Genomic DNA, 23,129 nt, shown 5'->3' with positions numbered 1-23,129 from the left:
GCTTCCGACTCTCTTCCTATATATATATATGCACATATTTCTGAATCATACCACGATCAGAGACAGAATAACACTGTTAATAAAATGTGTATTCAGTTCATGCAGCAATGCAATATCATGTTGGTTTCCAAATAAGTCCATTGTTACAACTTGTGTATGCAGTTTTTAACAATAAGGTTCATTATAGTAACTTACGTGTATAACTTCAAATAAAAATTGTTAAAAGTTGGACCAAGGGAGGGCTGTTTCGTGACCACTTTGGAATTTAGTCCATATAATTAGGTTTTCAACAAAAAAACGCCATTGTCTTTATCGAATCGTTAACTTTATACTATTTCTGACACAAAACGAGAACATCATGGTCTGAAAATGTTGTAGGCTATCTTATAACTAACAGTTCTAAGGAAATGTGGACATAAATTAATCCTCTCTTGGTCCACGTAGGGTTAATCACAGAAAAGTGATATGAAATATACTTTTTATAGTTGGTTTGTAAGGAACACCTGTACCAAACTGCAATCTTTTACCTTCGTGGGAAGCTTGAGAATTAATGATATTGTTGTTTAGGTTAGTGCACACCAATTCCACCCCACTTAATAGCAAAACATCTCAATGAAATATTTTTACTTTTTCCTAATTCGATTATAAAGAAAACCTGTGTCATTTTCAATCTAGCTTCGAGGAAGTAAGAGAATCAGTGATATAGTGATTAGAGTAGTTACCTCCATATCACACCTTTGGTTACAAAACATCGGAATGAAACATCTCAACATTCCGTACGTACCGTATAAGAAACATCTCTGCCAAATTTCAGCTCTCTTAGTAAGAAATTTGAGATTTAAATATTGCAGTTAGGGTAGTTAACTTCATTTCACCCTGTAATCAAAATATATCCAAATGCTACATTCTAACTTTTCTTAATTAGCTTAGAAGAAACATTTGCGCCAAATTTCAGCCCTCTACGTTTGTAGGAAGTGTAATATTGTGTTTGGGTCATTTACTCCAATTTTATCCTGCTTATCACAAAACATGGGAATAAAACACGTTTACTTTTCTTAATTAACTTACAATGGGCACTTGTGTAAAATTTCAGCCTTCTAGCTTCTTAGGAAGTGTGAAAAATAATGTTGTAATTATAGCATTTACCCCAATTTCACTTTGTTTATCACAAAATATCGGAATTAATTAACTTTATGTTTTCCTAACAACCTTATGAGAAACATCTGTGAGAAATTATAGCTCTCTAGTTTCATGGTAAGTGTGAGAATAAATATTGTAATTATGAGAGTTAACCCTATTTTAAGCCCTTAATCACAAGATGAAAATGAAAACCTACAACCTGTTTTCCAATCTTAGACCGGGTCAGGAATGTAATGAATGAAACATATATAGACTAGTATTACAATGGGGTCGCCACTCCCAAGGTGATTATTAATGACTGATAGATGCTACGAAATGATAATGGAGAGTGTTGCTGGAATGATAGATGACAGGGAAAACCGGAGTACCCGGAGAAAAACCTGTCCCGCCTCCGCTTTGTCCAGCACAAATCTCACATGGAGTGGCCGGGATTTTAACCACGGTATCCAGCGGTGAGAGGCCGACGCGCTGCCGTCTGAGCCACGGAGGCTCCAATCACAAGATATCGGAATAAAATATCCTCACTTTCCTTAATTTGTTTATGAGAACCCTTGTGGAAAAATGTCAGCCCTGTGTACCTTCCTGCGAAGTAAGTGATTTATTGATATTATATTTAGGGTATTTACCCTCCTTGTCCGACTCGTTGGCTGAATGGTCAGCGTACTGGCCTTTGGTCCAGAGGGTCCCGAGTTCGATTCCCGGCCGGGTAGGGGATTTCAACCTACATTGGTTAATTCCAATGGCCCAGAGGCTGGGTGTCTGTGCTGTCCCCAACAACCCTGCAACTCACACTCCACACAAAACACTATCCTCCACCACAATAACACACAGTTACCTACACATGGCAGATGCCGCCCACCCTCATCGGAGGATCTGCCTTACAAGGGCTGCACCCGGCTAGAAATAGCCACACGAAATTATTATTATTATTACCCTCATTTATCATAAAACATAGGAATGAAACATCAATACTTTTCCTAATTGCGTTTCAAGGAAAAGGCGACAAAATTTATCCTTCTAGCTTAGTGGGGAGTGTGAATATTAGTGATGAGTATGTGAGTCACCTATTAAATTGTTGTCACCAATGCTACTATATTTCCCTACACCTACAATTTTAATATTATTAGATAGGCCTATAGTATTAAAAGTCCGTGTTTTAAAACCAATTTTATTATGCCTTAATAAGGAATATTCTCATTTTAGGATACATTTTTGGAAAACATTTCGCTTTCTCCAATTCCCGTTCTCTTTGCAACACTGTGTGCTGAGGGTTGCATACTAGCCTAAATTAGGGTATTAAACTACTATGACATGCGGGTAGTCTAACAATATATCCCAAAATTGCTTAATTCTTCTATAAGGAGAGGATTTAAGTTCAGGTTCCTTCTACAGGAATTCTGCAGGATATTCGTTTACGTATCAACGTAATTTTCTGGATACATTCGAATTACGGAAAAAAAAATCCACCTGGGCTAGAAAAGGGCCTATCCTTCGAGATATCGAAGAATTCGCATTATAGACGTTTGTTTTACAGAAAATACATAACATGTGAAATACATACTGAACCCTTTGGGCCATATTAAGGGATACCTACCTTTCTTACCTATCAGCAAAGTTCATGAGATCTGTCTCTTGGGTCGTGTCGGGTTCTTCGTCACTTGATGAGGTAAAGGTAGGGTTCAGTAATTCTAATCTATCTACTGGAATGAAAGGTCTATTTAAAATATTCCTATTTATTCAGGAAAATTCTGAAGCAATCTGATATGTCAACGGCGTCATAGTCAATTGTGTCCACTGGACACCACAATCATTTTTACATAAAGGTCAGAACACTGGTGTGAGACTTTAACGTAACTGCCTGATGGGCATTCTTACTAGAAACCATTGTCTCAATTATTAATCATTTAAGAAAGGAAAGTCTGGAAATCCTTAAATTCGGCTTCCATGTGAGACCACATGTACCATCATAGTGATTCGTTATGGTCCAGCCCTCGTAACACGAACTCTGGATTCTGGGTATAATTAAGGCAGTCCAATTGGTGTGTGCCACACAGTGGTTCTACGGCATGGACCCTTAATTGAATCGATGTGACCTGCGTCTATGTCATGGACCGACATCTAATCTTCTAAATTACTTTAAAGTCATTGTGGATGATGACCGCAAGGAAATGATGCTACAATGGCATATGGCCCTAATCTAAGTCACTGAGGTTGATGACCCCCTGACCCTCCTAGTTTCTAGGCTGAAGGCTAAACACAATTAAGTTACATCGGTTGATGACCAAAGTTCCCACTTTACTATCCCCAGCACATTCACTGCTCAATCAATCAAAGTTCAATAATTACAACAATAGCAATGCTCACAAACTTTGTGGCAGTAAAATCCATTTCCTTCGGATATGTCCCCTTAATCGTTACTTTACATTTAAATATTCCCCAGAAAACAAACTAAAATTTCCAGAATGCATCTCCAAGTTATTCGCTTGATTAAAGTTATTTCAAAATGCGGTTTCACTGAATTTAATAATTAAATAAATTTCAATGATTTATCGAAATGTTAAAGAACAGTAAGTTTTATCTCCGCGGACTCTGGTTTCTTCACAAATTCCTACGCAGCTGTGATGTGAATTCAATCTTGTGATATTTATCTGACTGGAAAAGAATTGTTACATAATTCATGTCTAGTTATATATCTTGTCTCCTGATCTCACACTTTTAAAATCTAATCTAGTCCTAACCGTTATTAACACTTGGATATCCTAATAATCTACGTACAAACCAAACAACTCGCCATATAATTACGATGTCATCTCTCGTCATACCATTTATGAATTTTTCACACCCCTCACAGACAAACCGATCATCACAACCATCGCTCTATATTTTGGACAACCTTGAATTTGGTTACTCTGTTCCTTATACTCAAAGTTCGTGATTTCAAATGTTCATTACGTCCCCAATTAAACAAATTTTACAGTATTTCACAATACTCAGATCATTACCGGCTATGAATTTCAAATAAATCCAGCATTTTAACGTTTTCCCCGGCCGAGAATACAGTACAATCTCAATTCCACGCCTGCCCCGTTATCACAGCTGAGGCCTCTCGTCCCCAAGTTCGCTTGGCAGTAACATGAAACACCTGGTTTATTCCAGTTGACTGGCTTCTCAAAATGCTCATCTTTTAAACTCTGCCGACATAATTAAACAAATACCATATTCTATCCAACAAAATGCACAGATTATGCTTCAAGGTGAACACACTAATTATACGCGTCGCCAATTAATACCGCTATGGATTTCTATGAATTTCTTTCCATTCCCAACATTATAAAATATACCTCGGGCTATCGTGTCCCGGCTTCAATGACAGGTCCAACCTGATTCACAAATCTCATATCAACAAAACTAACCTCTGTTTCCCAGCTCCACAATTATCATCGACAAAGAACTGGAATAAAATCCTTACTAGAAATCTCGACGTCTAATATCGCACAATGCATTAATCATGAATAACTTCGCATAAAGGATATCGTATTTAATAACTTGATTTTTACGAAAAATGACTGAAACATTCTACTAGATCTTTTTATTGTCAGTCAGACACAGTTTAAAATGGGCCTAGAAAAACGTTTCTCTCCGTGACCAAATTTATCACCCTAGATTCTCACCCGACAGCGCGCTTCCACTCGATTGAAAATGAGCAACCATGGATTCCAACATTATTAAAGTCAAATTGCAGACAGGAAAAATTTACGTCGAATGGACATCTTAATTTGACATCACAAAATATAGGCAGTACACTCACACGGATGACGATCTACATTGGACGTGATATCACTTCGAAACCCTATTCAATAACTTTTTACAACATTATACGGCACTCGCAAGACTTCAAAAATTTTATCCAAGTGGAAAATAAAACAAATGACTCTTTTAGTCGTATTCTGACATTTACAAAACTTAGTAGGGGTGACCACTGCGTCGTATATCCCCATTCAAATACACTTTTAGAGATCATGAAACAGGATATAATAGGTAGTAAGATGGAAAGTCACCTACCTCATGTAGTAACACCATTGTTCGTCATAGGGCTCACCTGCGACCCTGGCATTTTAGTTAGCGATTTTTACATTCATGGCTGTACAGATCATTATTATCTTTCTTCAGGTTTCCTGGAATAAAGCATAAAAAAAAGAATACCCTTCACTTGTTTGCTGAGCGCACACGATGGACGATAATTATTTCCGCACACGAATTAATCACATTAGAATTTATTCAGTACTTTGACCGTCCTATCTGGTACAATTATTTCACTCAATAAAACTATCTCCTCATGGAGACAAGATCTAGCCACAATGGCTAAAATCTGCAGTTGAACTCAGTCTACTTTTGTTGTTTGATTTCGCAGAGCAGCTCAACAATTTTTCGTCCGCTTTGTATCACAAATGCCGGAGAAGGAGACTTCGTCATGGCGTTCCTTCATATTTATAGCATTTACCCCCTCTCTTCGGATATCTCCATTTGCCGCCAAGGAAATTTCTATAAATTTTCTGACTTAACTAAACTGTAATTTCAAGAGTTTGGAAAGTGACTACATGCTTGCTACATTTCTGGCGGTAGTGTTCATGGACATTTAAAATTTGTACGGGTTCGATTTGTGAGATGATTGACCCCCTTTGATAGGCACTACATTTTTTTGACTTGGCTTGGGTCACGCCATGTACACGCGCTTTGAAATAGTTCACAAAAATGACTTGAGATTCTTCCGCCGTCGACACGTGTGGCTGACGTCACGTACCCCAGATCGTGGGACCGAAGGTAATCACCCCCTCGTCACGTGTCAAATCCATGCTATCAAGAATCCAACTTTTAGTTTAATTGTTAATTTATGCATAATGTTCTTAGGGCACAAAGGTCATGGGTTCAATACAATGCCGTCAGGTAACGAAAATTCGGGTTATCCTTCGGGATAATGAATATTAGACTTATGGCCGTTCGAGTTATGGACATTTGAATGTGTTTAATTCTTTTAAAAACACAATATCAATGCTTCTCTTTTTTTGCTATTTGCTTTACGTCGCACAGACGCAGACAGGTCTTATAGCGACTATGGGACAGGAAAGGCCTAGGAATGGGAAGGAAGAGGCCGTGGTCTTAATTAAGGTACAGCTCCAGCATTTGTCTGGTGTGAAAATGGGAAACAACGGAAAACCGTCTTCAGGGATCCCGACAGTGGGGTTCAATCCCACTATCTACCGGATGCGAGCTCACAGCTGCACGCCCCTAACCGCACGGCCAACATGCCCGGTTATCAATACTTCATAAAGCGGTTATATAAAAAATCATAGTTGTGTGTGTTAAATAATTTGCGTATTTTATTTTGCCATCGCTGGACATAGCCGTGAGGGTTAAATGTCACAACTTCTTGTGGAATTTCATGAAGCATTTCTGTTTTTATTTTCTGATACCAAAACACACTTTTCATGTGTTAAACTAATTTTGTGCAGTGAGATTAAGTAGGATGTGCCAATATGGACGTACCTTCTTCCGGCGTACAAGATGTAGTCATGGTACAATTCTGGAGCAACAAAGAGTATGAATCGGTTTAGTGATTACTTCTGTGACATTTTATGGGTAAGAGTGGAATAGTAAGAGGCTTCGATTATTCCAGCAATTACAGACTCTCCTAGGTGTTTCAGAGTGACTTGGTTTGAAACACAAAAATTTATCATGGAGGTGATTTACAACGGTGACAACAACAATAAAAACGAAGTGATGAAAAGAAAAATGGTGCCAGAGGTCTCCGGTAACCAGTATGCTCAGTTACGTTTAATTTGAAACCAGTAGTTTGTATGTGAGTGGACACAGGAGAGGCCGTTTCTAATTAAAACCACAAACCCGTAAAGGTTTACTGACTTTTGATGAAAACGCTATCACGGGGAGGAAAATATATATTACATTTTCTTGATTTTGAAGAATTATTTTAAAATATCCTTATATTTTGCAGTTTTATGTCCGACTTCACATGGAATGTCCCATATGGGAAGTCATGGAACCAGCTACTGTAAAATTAAGCATATGAGGAATTTCGCAGTTTTACGTGCATGTTGAATTCCTGATGTTAGCCGTGGGGCTCCCCGAGTTACATGTAATTCGAAACACTTTGACGAAATTTTATATTTCAAATAACCTTGATTGAAAGGTATTGTAAACCAGGTTCCATTATTTGAAAGCCAATGGCGATGTCTTATGGATATCATACCTCCAGTCAAAGTGGTCGTACTTAAAACCTGGAATTCAATCAAAATATTCACATGGAAATGATTAATTTGTCCAAATAGAACAGAAGATAGACTGTACGAGTAGTCTTCTTGCGATTGTACCATCTGAGAGCTATCATCATTACGGTGGAGCAGTCTGTCTTCATTAGGTGACAAGGAGGAGTGAAATCGTGAGGTGCTTCCACACAATTGTGCATTAGACTTCTTACGAACATGTTGTCGCTTCCCTTTGTGCGAGTTCAATGAACGTGCTCTAATATTCTTGATGGAATACCGCAACATCTGCCCGCCGAGGAGAGAGGAAATTACAAGTGTTCAGATGATAGCCGTGATGTGAAAATGTATTATGTAAAATATCATGGCGTTATAAATGTGACAGATTTATCAATTCAATTATGAAGTTCGATTATTAAATCTCCAATCTTGCTAATAAATGATGGAAGTAAAACATACCATGGTGACTGTGTCTCATGTGTAACTCGAAGTAGTATAACTGAAAATAGTCTGGATGCCAAGGAAACACGTCTTTTTTCCCGACTTCGTTAATAGTCATATATAAATATTAAACAAGTAGGCCTATTAGGCCGATCTCAGTGGTACAGTCGTTCATTCACTGTCCTACTATTTCCAAGAGAGCGGGTTGAATTTCAAATGAAGTCGGTGGCGTTTTAGGGTGTTTACATGTGACAAATTCGTGCCATTGGCTTCCAATAATTTGCAGAGCTCCTTCGGGACAAAATTCTGACAACTTGGCGCCTCCTATGGTAGTGTGAGCTACCATGGCGAATTTTTTCTCTATATTAACTTTGGAGTTCCACCGGTATTCATTCTGTCACTTACTTTCGTCCTTCTTTCTCTCTGAAATCCTTGAACTACGACAGAATTTGCCTGCGTTTCTGTCGTGGATATTTTCCCGACTGATGCCCATTTTCTATACACATGAATGGATGTCAGTGGCACATCTCAGGATAACCGCCCTTCCCCCAACGTGGGTCTTTCAAGTGAGTTTCTTTTCGTTGACTTTTAGGAGGTGTTTGCAAAATATCGTGTAGCTTATCTCTCTTTCGCCGATCCCGTGGTGTAGAGGTAGCGTGCCTGCCTCTTACCTGGAGGCCCCGGGTTCGATTCCCGGCCAGGTCAGGGATCTTTACCTACACCTGAGGGCTGATTCGAGGTCCACTCAGACTTCATGAATTGAATTGAGGAGCTATCTGACGGTGAGATAGCGGCCCCGGTCTAGAAAGCCAAGAATAACGGCCGAGAGGATTCGTCGTGCTGACCACACGACACCTCGCAATCTGCAGGCATTTGGGCTGAGCTCGCTTGGCAGGCCAAGGCTATTCATGGGCTGTAGTGCCATGGGGGGGGGGGTAATCTCTCTTTCATTGATTCTAGAATTCGTTCAGTTTCTTCGTGCAGTTCAAGGATTATTATTATTATTATTATTATTATTATTATTATTATTATTATTATTATTATTATTATTATTCTGCCTGCTGTCATTTATTGATGGATACAGTACTTTTGCATCCATCTCTTGGCACAGGCCAGAGTAAAGTGTAGCTTCCACCTAAGTGCCAGTCAACATCCATGGCTGTGACAATATGGAAGTTGCTGGGGTATGGGTAGTGCTGAGTAATGACGTTCAGAGCATGACTAGTGCATCTGAGTGTTATGAAAGGTGCTGCTCATAGGGTCAGTCGTGCTGCAATAGTACTTTCTGACCCAGTGAGGAAAGCAATGGCAAACTACCTCACTCCTCATCTTGCCTAGTACGCCTCATTTTGGCGGTGCCATTGATTTTTGGGGTTTCCTTATAACCGCATAACCTTTGGTGGTGCTATTTGAGGATCCAACGAGCCTCTGGGCTGATAACCTAACAGACAGACACATTATTGTTATTATTATTATTATTATTATTATTATTATTATTATTATTATTATTATTTCACACCAATTAGGCTGCCTGTGTGTCATTTATGATATTTCATTTTACTCTACCGATTGACACAAAAAGCGGAAATCCATCGGGCCATATGTGGCTGAGATATAATTAATTTTGTCGGGTGAACGCCAAATGCGTCATCACAGGTTCTTTACAAGCGGACATCGTAAGATATGGAGTCCTGAAAGGACTTCCTTCTTCCCGTTAAAATCTATCTCTGCTTGGTTTGAACCCGGGGTATTTGCATTCAGAGATCGACCTTCAACCACTCATCCACTGAGGGGCCCCCGATAGTCCGATTATTAGTGAGAAGAAACGGGACGTGTCATCGTCACGAGTTCTAGCTACACTTTATCTGTACATGATCACGAAACAGAGTATTCGTGACTCGTTTCACTTTGTTTAACTCCTGGTTTGAAGGACGAGCTATTCTTAAATTATTGCGTAACTTTAATTCTAGAGTTCTACGGCACTAGAAACGAAACCCTTGAGGAAATGTTGGTCATAGTAGGTTCCTGTGTCGGTCGTAGCTCCCTTCCTGGCTAATTGCACATCAGAGCACCTTTGAACCTCCTGCATATCAATCAACGTCTCATTGGCTACGAAACAGTTCTCGGAAATATTTCTTCTCCTCCATGTGTGCGTGTGTTTGCATGTAAGGTTGGACGAAGAAGGTGAAGACGAGCACAGTAATGATCAGAAGAATCCTGCAAGGCGGGTGTAATAAAAGTCAAGGTTTATAAATATTTATAACATGCAGTCTTATGTGCTTTGAACAGGAAGCTTTGACATTTTGCTTGAGTGGAATAGAGAATTTATAAAGCCTTCTGGAATAACTAGCATCTGTTAGAGTTTCTCTTAAGCTCAATAACTAGAAAACTGCACGTGGATAACCTACCGAAACCAGTTTGTATTCTACATGTTTGGTGCATGTCCATAACAACACCTTTGTGTTGCTTTGCTCAGCTATCCGAGCACATTTAACCTGTAAATGAACTAGGCTTTTGCCGGGCTGTGTGGCTCAGACGGTTGAGGTGTTGGTCTTCTAACTCCAATTTGGCAGGTTCGAATCTGGCTCAGTCCGGTGGTATTTGAAGGTGCTGAAATATGTTAGCCTCGTGTCGGTAGATTTTCTGACATGTAAAATAATTCTTGGCATCTCCGGAAACCATAACAACAAAACAACATTATTATTATTATTATTATTATTATTATTATTATTATTATTTGCTGCACCAGGCAAATGCTGTACCATAATTAAGGCTACGGCCGCTACCTCCACACTCTCAGTGCTTTCCTATCCCATCGTTGCCATAAAATATATCGTGTCGGAGCGACGTTAAGCCGTTTGTTTAAAAAAAAAGAAAAAAGCAATCGACCGTAAGACTGCTAGAAGGAAGGATTCAAAGTTCTCTCATCTGACAATGATTCCACACTCCACAGATCTCCTTTCCTATCTGACTTTCGTTAGTCAATATTTGTTCTATTTTAGCTCGGGCAGTATTAAGGATGCGAGATCTGGGGAGTCTAACTTGCCCTCATGTTCATTGCAAGACATTATGAAGGAAAGGGGATAAACGTAGGATTACATTATAACAGGGGAAAGAAAATGAAAGCCCACATTTGTCAGAAGTATTGCGACTGAAATATCTTGAAATACTGAAGTTGTAGACAGGAGTGCTCTCGAAGCCGTAGCGTAATGGTTGGCACTATTAGCTACCATCATCGAACACCCGGGTTCGTTTCCCGGTTCTGCCAGAGATTTAAGTATGTCAAGAGGGCTGCTATGTGGTTAAAATGGTACAAGTAGTCACTCCATTGGGGGTGTGCCTGAAAATGAGCCGCACCACCTCCGGACGAGAACACCGTATATTACGGTACCATTTCTCCATTCAGCACAAGCTGTCGAATTCTGAGGATTTTGCTCGGTCAATTCCTAGTACTATGCACTTAAGAAGTCTTTTAAAATTCAAATATACAATTTATAGGCTAACATTCCGAGATACCTTTACATGGGCGTATTTGTTTCGCTGGAATCTATCTGGAATGAATACCCTTTGATTGGGAGCTGTAGAATAATATCTTCGGTATCCTCTGCCTGTCGTAAGAGGCGACTAAGAGAGGACTGAGGGGCTTTTAACTTGGAAGAATGGGTTAGCAAACACGGGGCCTTTAACAGAAACCTGGTATTGCTACCACTTATTTGTGCCAGGCTCTTCCCTTTGTTCTATCCTATCGAACCTCCCTTAGTCAACTCTTGTTCTTTTCCGACCCCAAAGTTATTAGGTTTCCGAGGCCTAGGGAGTCTTTCATTTTCACGCCCTTCGTAGTCCTTGCCTTTCTTTAGCCAATACCATTCATTCTTCGAAGTGTTGTATCGCTTCCATGTTTTCCCTCAGATTCGTATTAAAAGACGATGGGTGCCCAGCTATAGTTCCTCTTAAAACAATAATCATCACCACCACACTGCCTGGAAATTAGCGTCATCAATTTCCCGACGCCTTGGTAACCATGGCAACCATCCTTCGTCTATAGCTAGGTCAGTAGAATCTTATTCTCACTGTGCGCTTTCTTCCTGTAAGCAAGAGCGTGAGAAAATCTCGTATCTACTGCACAGTCCAAAATTAAAATCCTTGAAGTGGCTGGAAAACGAACCCAGGGCCTAGGAAAACGAGACAGGCATGCTACCTCTACACCACAGAGCTGGCTAATAATAATAAGAAGAAGAAGAGTAAGAAAAAGTAGAAGAAGAAGATCTTTCATTTTCTCAAAGTCTTATGAGCCATACCATTCTTTTGTGGATACACTCATTTTTCTTTCGACTTATCGGAACTCCTTTTCTCCCCTGTGGTTGGAGCCAATATAGGCCCACCCCCTGCATGTCGTAAAAAGCTACTATGAGGGGAACAACCAAAACTCATTTCTCGTCCTCTAAGCCCAAAATCATATCTATGATTCTCTATTCTTCCGTGTAGCGGAGAAAATGCCAATGCGAACTTCGCTATCTTGCTCTTCTTGCAGCTACACTGGTTAGTGGGGAATAATAGACAAGAAAGGTAAACAGTATCCATCATTATCAGTGGAGTGTTTATACACTCTCTTCTTACGATTTTATGAGTGCTTGAACGTTCTATTTTTTCTTTACGTACGTCTGTTTGTTTTCAAAATGCCAGAAACCCAGGAGTTAAATTTCAGCATCATTTACCTCTTTAATTTTGTACCGCTTTTTAAGTCACACCTGTACCGTGTGGTCTTACGACAGATGTGGAATAGAACAGGGCTAGAAATGGGAACCATTTGCTTTGTGCGAATATTGGAACATCTTCAGGGTTTCCGATAGTAGGGTTCAAACCCACTTTCTGCTGAATACATGCTAACAGCTACGCGACCCAAACCACGAAGCCAATTCACTCGGTTTATTTTCATGTGGCGACATCATTACGTTATTACAGAACATTGCGAAGAGAGTACTTAAATTTAGCTGATTTTTATACATTTGAATTTTTCTTTAAGTACGAAATCTCTTTCAGGTTGCTTCTACGAAATATTATTTCCCTCAATGGAGTTTTGGTTGACTTCATTACCAATGTCAGTACAGCTATCCGTTATGCACAATTTTCTCTAATGTTTGATTAGGTTTAAGATTTGGGTGGGTATTCAATTTTCTGTCTTACAAATTGAACCGAAAAGTATATGATATTATTAACAAAATCACTGTGAATATGCGTGCCACTAAAAGGGTTAATGCAATGCAATACATTAGTTATATTTATTCTCTTTGACTATTCATGTTAACATGTCCTCAACAGCGAAAATTGGCTATACGCCTGGCTTGCGTAGTCAAGGTATCAGAGTCGTAATTCGGGGAAGACTGTTCAGATTTAAAGGCGTTTAAGACATCTCGCAGGAAAATATTCCGACTCTCCAACATTTCTTAAAAGTGAGGAGTGGTAGATGGGAAATTAAACATCATCATAATGGACATAATCGTCATTGTCATCGATTTCGTTATAGTCAATTTTGAGGCGTATGAAATAATGTATATCTTTGTTCTCCAGCGTTTCCATGTTAACTGCTATCCATTCTCCTCTTTAGATCTGAATACTATACGCCTATTTCGGTAAGCGATAATATGGCTCCACAGAACTTGTAAGAGTATTTATTAATCTTTCAAGGTATGTATTCAACATTTCCTAGACTTCGTGATATTATTGATGTCTGCACACTCTGTGGTGATATTTCATCCAGAAAAGAAACTCTCCGCTTAAGGAATTTCATCAACCATTCGTTTAAAATTTGCATAAGTAGAATTGATGGATGAGCAAAAAAAAAAAAAAAAAAAGAAAGAAAAGTAAAGTTCCAAGGCTAACATTCGGATTCGTTTAAGGTTCTGCAAGAAATCGTGTTAAACGTTCAACTCCTTGGCTGAATGATCAGCATACTGGTCTTCAGTTCAAAGGACTCCAGGTGCGATTCTCGGCCGGCGCAGTGATTTTTACTGTGTACGGTTAATTCCTCCAGTCTGGTGACTTGGTGTTTGAGTTCTTCTCAAAACACATTCTGTTTATCTCTTCAAGTACATGCAACTCTTCATACTACCAACCACCATAGAAACACGCAATGGTGATCGCTTCACTCCAGATATGTTTGACGTACACAAGGACAAATCCACCCCACCAGAGTGTAGAAAAGTGTTATAAAGAAGACAAAGGTTCCATAATAGAATTATCTAAACATTCGCGGTAAAGAAAAGGAGACTAAACTTGAAAAGTAGATATTATCACTTCATTGGATAATTATTGGTTCTACGTCCAACTTACGTTTCTACTGTTTTCGGAGATGTGGAATTCATTAGATGTTCCTTTAGTGTGCCCTTCTATATTCCGTACTGACTAGAACGATGAATTAAAGAAGAATTACGTAAAAGAAACGTCAATGCCTCACGTTCCTCAATTTGACTCGTCTTCTGATGCAACGTTTCGTCAACTTTTATTGAAACTATCATCAGCTCGCTGTGCTAGAAACCACATGTTGTCGTGGAGCATATACCTCTGTAATTTTGTACTCTTTTTTTATGTCACACCGGTACAGTGTGGTCTTGTGGCGACTGTAGAATAGGAAAGAGCTAGGAGTTGGAAGGAAGTGGCCGGGGCCTTAATTACTTAAGGTACATCCCCAGCACTTGGCTGGTGTAAAAATGGTAAACCACGGAAAACTATCCTCAACGCAGCCACATCGAACCCATTATCTTCCGACTGCAGTCTCATACCTGCGCGTCCCTAATCGCACGGCCTACTCGCTTGATCAAAGCGAATCATTAGGTTGGATTACGGGCAAATTGTACTTTCTTTGAGAAATAGTTGAAAATGATGGGATTAAGATATTGTCCAAAATTATTTTGAAGTAGGCAGAGGCTCGATAATCGAATAATTGCAAACTCGTGTTATCCAGAAGAGAAGGCGAAACATGAACAATGTTGTCGCTTGTTGGCAGAATACTTAACTGACTTTTATACAAAATCAAGACTTCACTTTACTAGTCTTTATCTCCACTGTCTTGACACAGTATAACACGTTAAGGATACGGAGTGCAGCGGAAGTCAGCGTGTTTCATACTGATAGGAAAATATGATTGTCAGTCCATGCACTTTCCAGAAAGAAGTGCTCTTTAATCCTACGTCCAATAATTTACTGAACGGTAATCGAGTTACGACTAATTGATATCGTATCACTTTACAGTAACGTGACCAGCATTATCTCTAGCGCACGATATTTTTAACTGTGTCAGCATTATTGACCTCCCGTTTTCACCGACCGCCATCTACTATTATTTACGGATGGATCACAATTTTCGGAACAGGATTAACTCATCCTCGTACAATGAAGCAGAAAGCTGTCTGTTATGAGTAGGGTTCGTATTTCAATGCTCTAAAATTATGTAAATATGCATGCGCCAATGCCTTAAAATACTAACATTGACACAAAACCGTGTAAATATGGCGCAAAAGGAATTAAATGTTGTCCAAGATTTGCTTGGAACATCAGCAGCAATCTGTCCAAATTCCTGACATTGCTTTACCTTTTCTTCTACTCCTTCCTGGGCCTTTCTTCCAAATTTTATTAGGGTCGGCACTGATATGGATTTAACCAAGTATTACAGCCAGACGCCTTTCGTCATGCCAACCCTATGTGGAGGCATCTTTCCGCTATTGTGTGTTTCTGTTGTGGTTGGTAGTGGGTGTGTTGTATATAAGTGAAGAGAAATGTACTAATACGAACACAAATATTCAGTCCTCAAGATAGAGAATTTAAAAATACGCAGTTGAAATCCCTGGTCCGGACGGAAAGCGAACCCAGTCCTATCTCAACCAAAGACCAGAACGATGACCATTCATCTCAATAACCGGACTCTTTTGTCCTAACTGAGGAATGGAAATCCAGAATAACCCAACAAAATTATTTTACATTATGAGCACAAAAAAAAAGCCTCCGTAGCTCAGGCGGCAACACTCCGGTGACTCAATTCTGGGTTTCGTGGTTCAAATCCCGGTCACTCCATGTGAGATTTATGCTGAAAAAAGCGGAGGTGGGACACATTTTTATTCGGGCTCTCCGGTTTCCCCAGTCATCTTTCATTCCAGCAACACTTTCCAGTATCATTTCATCTGTCAGCCATTAATCATTGCCTCAGAGGAGTGTGACAGGCTTCGGCAGCCGGCACAGTTCCTGTCCTCGCCGCTAGATAGGGGCTTCATTCATTTCACTGCTGACCTGGTCGAATGACTGGAAAACAGGCTGAGGATTTTCATTTTCATTTAAGTAATTTTATTTTCTTGTATGCTTCTTAAAGTTTATAGGCCTGCACGCATGTTAGAAGTTTAAGAAGAAACGGGATTGTGTGCGTTGCGTTGCTTTATTGTTAATAACAATACCGTTGTCAGCTTTTGAAAGGTAGTTTACTATTTATTTACTGCGCATTTTTTAAATATTCTACATGCATTTGATCTAATGAATAAATTTGAAAATTTAGCCCGATTCAGAAAGAAATGGTCCCTTTTCGTCCATGATAATTACTCAACTAACTATCCTCTTGATTATTATTATTATTATTATTATTATTATTATTATTATTATTATTATTATTATTATTATTATTATTATTATTATTATTATTATTATTATTATTATATCTATACCGAATTGCGTAAATCCACTTTTGGAAGCTGGAAAAATCTTAATCTATAATATAGCTAAAGCTGGGAAAAGTATCGGTCGGTAAATGGGTCCCAATCATTTTTGAGCGTGTAGTCCTACCGGCCGCTCGAGTTGGATGACGGCTGCACAAGGAGAAATATGGCGGCTCGCTGATGACGTATGCACCTCAATCCGTCACTGCCAAGAGCACAGCTCGGCTGGAATTGGATGGAGAGAAGGCCCTCTTTGGGTGGGTGGAAGTTGCCCCAGCCTATAGGAAATTACATACACTCTCCAACATATAAAAATATATCCTTTGTACTCACTAGGTTCAATAACATATGTCTTCATTTAACATCAAGTTATTTACATTATTTTATCCCTGATGTTAACTAACAACTCAAGGGGTTCAGCCATTGCAACTCAAATAATCTGGAGTTATGGGAAGAAAGAATTCCATGGAATTCACTTAAACCGAGCTCGATAGCTGCAGTCGCTTAAGTGCGGCCAGTATCCAGTATTCGGAAGATAGTAAGTTCGAACCCCACTGTCGGCAGCCCTGAAGATGGTTTTAAGTGGTTTCCCATTTTCACACCAGGCAAATGCTGGGACTGTTCCTTAATTAAGGCCACGGCCGCTTCCTTCCCACTTCTAGCCCTTTCCTGTCCAATCGTCGCCATAAGACCTATCTGTGTCGGTGCGACGTAAAGCAACTAGCAAGAAGAATTCACTTAAAATGTGTGCCATAAAACTACCCAGTAATATTTCTCTTTATTTTTTCTTATCATTAATACACTAGTCAAATCATATAGAACTTTGGGGTAAACACAATGCTAATCCCTAAACAAAAGTATATAGGTCCCTGAGGCTGTTAAAACACAGAAACATTTGTCAGGCCTAATAATAATAATAATAATAATAATAATAATAATAATAATAATAATAATAATAATAATAATAATAATAATAATAATAATAATCATAATGTTTCTCCAGTGGGGCCTGGTCTAGGTCTTTCCGAATTGATATCCATGGGTGAGCTGCGCCTGTGCCAGTACGGCACACTCACCCAGCCCTCAAGCGAGTGAAATTAACCAGTGAAGGTTAAAATCCCCATTTCGGTCGGGAATCGGACCCGGATCCCTTTCGACCAGCATGCTAATTTAACCAAATCTGCATATTCCGTGTTTTGTGGTTAGTAAATGGGTAACAGCTGTAGATTCGGTGTTTTCCCGAAACAGTTTTGAAAAAGAGGTGTACGAAACACATCAAAGTTGTTAACATAGCAGAGAAACTGCATTTAGTTGACAGGAGTACTGTGTGTTGATGTTCATATCGTTACACATATATTCATTTACCCTCAACACGTCACAGGAACACTCCAGAGTGAATACATCCACACCCCATATAGTACTGCAAAACTGGGCTAAATCGGCATGTATTGCCGAGCCTTGTAACTGGGAAAAGCCGAGAGAGAAGAAGAACTAGAAAACAATTAGAAATTATTATATCATATCGTACGTCATTAAACCATTCCTGTCATTACTTAAGCTAAAACATCCTACAAATTCCTAATTCTTGTTCGCTGTCCACACAGTGCCAAAGGTGCATCCCATGGCAATCTCTACAACAGCAGTGGTAAGTTTTGCCTGTGTACAGAGTTTGGTAGAAGCTATATGTCTATCCCTAAGTCCCATTTTCTTGTTACGGAGTCGGTATGTTTTTCGAACCAAATGCCCTTCCTTATGCCAACCTCCGTTAAGGAGCTAATGAAGATTAACTGAATGATGGTGAATTGGGTGAGGAAGTGGAAGGAATCAGCTGTGGCCTGTGAATAGAAACACTTCCGGCATTTTCCTGGAAGTGAAAATGAGAAACCCAAGAAAACCATTGTCAGGACAGCCGACGTTGGGGTTCGAACCCACTTGCCTCACAAATGTTGAGCTTGGCTCCATAGCCTTAGCGGCCACTTCGATCGGTACATCTATATACTGTACTCCAGTATTACGCCGATAAATTGCATCTTTCGGGTCGATAGGAAGTTTTACATTTCATGAATATCTTGGGAACGACTCATGGCGCAGAAAACAAAAACAAATATTGTCGTCTGATCCAACAATCTCTTTATTTTAATTCCCATATGAATTTTAAATATTTCTCACCTCCTTGACATAGCTTCCCTGTTCACTATTTCGTTCCTTTCTTCTACGAGTAGGATACAGCAAATTGATTGAAGACCTTTTGAATTTTTCCATTGCATTAAAATATTTATTTATTTATTTATTTATTTATTTATTTATTTATTTATTTATTTATTTATTTATTTATTTATTTATTTATTTATTTATTTATTTTTTATTTATTTATTTATTTATTTATTTATTTATTTGCACGGGGTGCATCAAAATTCAATATACAGTATATTTATTTACAAATTGCTTTATGTAGCACCGACATCGATAGGTCTTATGGTGACGATGGAATATGAAAGGGTGAAGGAAGCGAACGTGGCCTTAATTAAGGTACAGCCCCAGCATTTCCCTGGTGTGAAAAAGGGAAACCCCGAAAAACCATCTACAGGGCTGCCCACAGTGGGTTTAGAACTCGCTATCTCTTCAGTAGATGAGTTGGGTGAAATTCCACTCTCAATCATATGAGAAGTATTCCACGGACTCTTGACGGTAGTGGTTGTAGTTTTTGTTTCAAAGGAAAGTGCAAGAGTTCATTCTTCGCTCTCATTACTCTCACTTTAAATCGAGGTAAATGAGATGGTCTGAAAATCATATCGGTTATGGTACCTTCCTTCCCAAAATCAATTCATTACAATTACATAAAACATTAAAAGACAACCAACCATACAGGAAATTTCACATTTTCTGACAAAGGGAGTCTTTGGAGCGACCGACAAAGATTTTGTTTATCTCTCTTTTGCAAGGTAAATCTACGGGTGTACATAATTAATTATTATTTGGAGCTTCGCTCAAATAGGCTTTATTTTTTTGATTTTGTTGTTTCAAGTTTTCAAATATTTTGTAGGTTAGTTGTCATATAACCAAAGTCTCCATCAAGTCATATTACATTATAATTATATTTAATACTTTTTACTTCCTGCAGTTTTTAACTGCGTGTCATTTTCATATGTACATTCGTTGATGTTCATACAATATAAGGAAGAACAAGAAAGGGGCGGGGGGGGGGGGGAAAGCAAAGTATTCACGGGGCCAGCACCTTGACCAGTAAGCTTCGAGAACGCTTCTCTGAATGAGACGATTTATAACTTGTGTTTGATAATTCTAAGGCTAAATATCGAAAGTTAAAATATTCTGTTTCTAAAGAGGCATTTGCTTTGTATAATATTGTAGATTAACTTTCCGGAACCTCGGAAAAGACAGTTTCCACCACACACTAGACTCTCTTTGTGAGTGTACAGGGCTGATGACAACGATGATCAAATCACCTTAATGTTATTAACATATCATATCAAAATGCTAACATGGCTGGAGGAACGTTAACAAACTAATGACTGTCTAAATGATGAGCTCTATTTGACCGTCGTTAGTTGAAACAAAACATTGCATTCCCTTCTATTCTCCCCTCTTAGCAGTGATTAACTTCACTCATCCCCGGGATCAACCCTTTGATTATACGAGCTCCCGAGGCTTAAAAGTAGAAAATTAAATTTAAATACGGTCCACCCTGTCGTTGTTTATCGTTGATTCACCGTACCCTGGCCGCAACTGAAGAGTTAATATTAACTTACAGCTATGGGCAGTTGTACAAAAGCCCTAGAACACTGCAGCAATCTTTTTAAAATATTTCTTGGTTATTGATCGGAACTACAAGATATCCACACCATACAGAGCAGAATCTCATTTTACTAAACATCTCTACAAATAGCACTTAGATTAATCAGGACAATTCCTCGTTCAAGAAGAACGTCGCATTTTAAGTTATACGACAATAGGACGTTGCTACTTCTTTCTAGGGATAGTAAGCGGCCAATAATCATAGGTTGTTGTTCCTTTACATTAACCTATTAAGTACCGTAATTCTCATTTGGGGATTCGTTTTAAAAATTCTTTTTCTACATACATTTTCGAAGCAATCTTTAAGTTAACAGCGCCGATTTGTTAATTTCATTGAGAAAATTTCCACAAAAATATTGACACAGAAATGAGGAATAGTGAATATAATACATCCCGCTACGTACAGTTGGTGCCGAGAACAACATTCGGATGTAAAACTGAGCTTGAACTACCCCAAGTTGCCGCCCCACGTAATTTGGAGAAGGCTAGGAAAGTATTATTTTAGGTTGCACGTGATTTGGAGGTGGTACTGTACCACCTTTCGTCTCAAGAGAGTGTATATAAAAAAGTGACAGGCCGAAAATTATTAAGTCCCCGAGTACAAGAACAATCGAAATGAAGGAGAAAATTACCCTGGATATTTTTTTGGATAGTTAGTACACGGAGATATGTCCACATTTTAACAATAAAATTGTGCACTTCAGTGATTTCATAACGAGTTTCAATGATAACATTCGCGAAAATCGTCCTGAGGGCTACTTCACAGGTTACTGGCAAGGTATGTATTGATCAAATATATGTTAAGATGTAAGGCCAGAAATGTTTTATTGCAGGATGGGATATCAAAGTTTGACGCTGATTCTTCCGTACTAGAGTCCTTTCAGTTTTGTGTCGGGAAGTGTACAAGAACATAAGGATGAACTACTCTTCAGAGTGCCAATCAAATTGCCCAATTTATCCCTTGAATTACTTTATTATATTATTATTATTATTATTATTATTATTATTATTATTATTATTATTATTATTATTATTATTAGGCTTTCTCGGTTCACCCGGAAGGACGTGAGTTCGATTCCAGTCAGGAATTCAAAAATTTAAGAAACGATATTTCCACTTCCGGAGGTGCTCTAGACCCTAAGGTTCACTCAGCCTACATAAAAAATGAGTACCATGGGGGCGAAGGGGGTCTGGCGTAGAGCTAAGCAGTCTGCATCACCTAGTGCCGAGGTTATGGATAGTGGAAGCCTTTACTTTCCACCCCTCCAAGGGCCTTTATGGCCTGTCCAGAGATGATATTGATTTCTATTATTATTATTATTATTATTATTATTATTATTATTATTATTATTATTATTATTATTATTATTACTTGGAGTTGTAATGACTTGATTTACAGAAGATTATAACTTTCATTTCATCTGAGTGACTGCAGTTCGCGTGTCGCTGTAGTACAATGTGGTTGCATTAGACTGTTGAATAAATTATAATTATATTTGGAGTGAAGACGTCTAAAGTTTTGAGTAATGAGTTCCGGTACTTTGAGGAGAGGTGTACCAGCACTACCACGCACTGTTGTTGTCTTGAAATAGCGTGAACAACACAAGATCCATACATTATCCACATCCGGGCAGCCCCATGGAAACCATTTATTACCCTTTTCTCTCTTTATCTTCTGACCGTATCATAGGCAAAGGCAAACATTGATAAGTTAAGACGAATTATTCTCTTGAAAAAGGTGTAATCAGGTAAAACTTTGTTTGAATTACTGCGTCTACCTAGGCAGAGGATTTGAATTGTCCATTACGAACCGTAATAATCGAATGAAGAGACAGAGTTCTGTCTGGGTGGTCTTGGGTCATTCCGAGTTATGAATCGATCTTTCCTTCTTAATATATGGATCTGCGTGGAAGTGTAAAATGGGTTAACAGAACTACAAAATTTCGAGTAGAAGAATTTGTTGTTGCTGTTGCTTAGGTCGTTAGTCTATGAAATCGTTTTTAGCCCTTCATGCCACCCTCTCCTTTGCCAATATTTTCATTACTCCGTAACTATGGTATCCTGTATCTACTTTCTCTGTTCATTATATTTGTGTCATAACCTCGGCCTGCCCTTCCTAACCACCTCCCTTCATTCACAGTTTAACTGAATAAGCCTTGGGTGTCTCAAGATATGTCTTACCAATTTCTTCTGATCAAATTTCGCCAAATCATCTTACCTACTCTGTTAAGTATTTCTTAATTTGTGATCCAATTTCTCTTTGTGCAAGCTATTTTCTACGATTCACTTGCATACAAGCAACGCCCCTCACAAAAGTCTCCAGAAATATAATTTTAATACACTATACACATCGATGTTTAAAGTAAGTTAATTTCTTTTCATGAGGAATTATCTTTTACTCGTGGTAGTCTCAATTTTATGTCCTCTTTACATCTGCCTTCAATAGTTATATAACTACTCAAGTAACAATATTCATCTATATCCTGTAAGAATTCTCTAGTCTAATATTTCTTGCATCGTCTGACTATTCGATTACTGTCTATTACTGTTGCTAGGATGTATTTATTTTAATCTTTTATACTTTCAAGATTTTCTATACAATTTCAGCAATTTCTACAGTAAAACATCGGAAAATCTCAGTTTTGATTTCCTCTTCCTAAGTTGTGATTTCAGAATTCATCTTTGATGTCCTTCACCGCCTGTTCTATACCAACTTTGAAATGCACTGAGTGGCAAACTGCAGCTCTGCCACGATAATTTA

This window comes from Anabrus simplex, chromosome 1 (genome assembly GCF_040414725.1).
Source record: "Anabrus simplex isolate iqAnaSimp1 chromosome 1, ASM4041472v1, whole genome shotgun sequence".
In the NCBI taxonomy this organism is placed as follows: Eukaryota; Metazoa; Arthropoda; class Insecta; order Orthoptera; family Tettigoniidae; genus Anabrus; species Anabrus simplex.
Note: the sequence above shows the minus strand (reverse complement) of the source record.